Raw genomic sequence first — 2,138 nt, 5'->3', positions numbered from 1 at the left:
TCGGAGGGATAATGAGAAAACACTATATGATTTCTTGCTTCAGATGTGCTCCTAAGTTATTCCTGCTCATTGTAGAAGGGACTGATGAGGTAAGATTAGGAGGTTTGCAGAAATCCTTCTAAATTGGAAGGGAGACTTAATTATGGTTTATTGGCATTATAAGTTCTTAGGAAAACATCCTGTAGGGAAACTATTTTAAATCCCAGGGCTATCATAGAACCACTCCGGGAAGTCACTGGAACACAGTCGTTTTGTGGAAACCACAATGTCATGATCTTACAATGATTTAGAAGAAGACAGTAGTTCATTCAGACTCTGATTATAGATATTCTGCACCAATTATGGGCAAGCATGACTCATCTGTGGTGTTTACGGTACACTCAGCATTAGAGAGTCATTCAGGCTACAATTTCTGGAGGAAGAAAGATCAAAGCTATTGCCACTCCAAGATTTCACTGCAGCACTGGCTTTTCAGTAGGTCAAACTGGGCTGTCACTTCTCTATAGTTTCATCTATTGCAAAGTCTTCTGAATCACTTCCTTTCAGACAGCTGTGAGCCTAACAGAAATGAGCCCAACTGGGGGGAATCAATAGGTTTTGGACACAGAAGCTTCAGCACAGACCTCTACCACTTGAGCTAAAGGGGGAGCTGGCAGCAGCTGTAGTAGGCTGTTATCTAGGACAAGGATGCAATGCACAGTTTACAACAATGCAGTCTGTAGCTGGGAAAGTTCTCTATTGCTTTGCACCGTGGGTCATTATTTGCACCTGTGTAAAATGCTACCAAACTGTACTCACTTGCTCAAGTGTCTGCCCTTTGCACTTATGTCAGTGTGTGCACAGGGAAAGTGCAAACCGGTGGGGAATCAGGGGATCTAGACAGATTTTTTTTTAACTGATGCTAAAAATATATTGACCTTACGCACCTTTTAAGGCCCAGACAACAGCTCGTGTCACAGCTCTCTCAACCCAAGACAGTGACTGGAACCCCAGAGAGTTCTTGGCCTCTAAACCTATAGCAAAGTCAAACATTTAAGCTGCATCCTTTTCTTTGATTGGAGTTCTGACCATGGTCTGTGGCGGTGGAGTCAGAGCCTTTGCTATGTTTTCAGCTAGTTACCAGCCAGTGTCACTGAGCCCTCATGATTTGCAACTTGTGCAGGAGCAGGCTGTGTTTGTTCCAATAGGTTATTAAAAATGTGGTCACTGGGGTTGGATTGTGCCTTTTGGCACCGACCTGAACAAGCGATCATGCATCAACCCTCATATAGCCCTGGGAGACCTTGTGACTCCAAGCCACCCCTTGTCCCCACCATTCCATTCGTGCTAACCTCCTGCAGCGGGGCAGTAATCTGCTACAGTCCTTTGCAGGGTGTACTGTACGTTCCCCAGCTCCCATCCAGCCACTTCCACCTGACTTTGTTGCACGTCTCGTGACATCTGGTGTTCTTCTGAAGGCCCCAGCTGCTGGAATCACGTGATTAGGCAACAATCTCAGGTGTCATCTAAGGATGTTTCTAGCTCTCCTGGTTTCTAAGAGAAGCTTGAAAATGTGACAGATCCAGCCCAGTGCACCTTCACTTCCTCCTGCCCGCAGGAAAGCCAGAGCACTCGCTGGATGTTCTTTGCTCCATGGGTGAGGTGGAAACAGCTTGGCAAAAACTTGACTAACCCAGCTTCTGTAAGGACTGGGTGAGGGGGTCAAGACAGATAGGTCTGACCAGGTTTGGACTAAGTAATGATGAGTCACATTGGGTATGTCTATGCTGCAATGAAAGATGTGCAGCAGCGCGGCTGCAGCTGGCCCGGGTCAGCAGGTTTGGGCTGCGGGGCTCTAAAACGGCTGTGTAGATGCTCAGGCCTGAGCTTGGGCTCTGAGACCCCACAAAGGAGGAGGGTCTCCGAGCCTGGATGTGTACACTCCTGTTTTAGAGCCCCACCGGCCTGAGTCAGCTGACACGGGCTCTGAGACAGGGTCCTGCAGGCTTTTGATTGCGTCTTCTTCCAGCCACCTGCGTTGCTGGCTCTTTGGAGGCACGCCGAGGCAGGAGAGCACGAGCTCCTCCATAATCAAACTCCAGGACCGCCCGAGGGGTAGTGTTCTGGGCCAAGCTATAGCGGCATCCTTTGGAAAGCTC

The sequence above is a fragment of the Lepidochelys kempii genome, chromosome 6 (assembly GCF_965140285.1).
Source record: "Lepidochelys kempii isolate rLepKem1 chromosome 6, rLepKem1.hap1, whole genome shotgun sequence".
Taxonomy (NCBI): domain Eukaryota; kingdom Metazoa; phylum Chordata; order Testudines; family Cheloniidae; genus Lepidochelys; species Lepidochelys kempii.
This window is presented reverse-complemented; position numbering follows the sequence as displayed.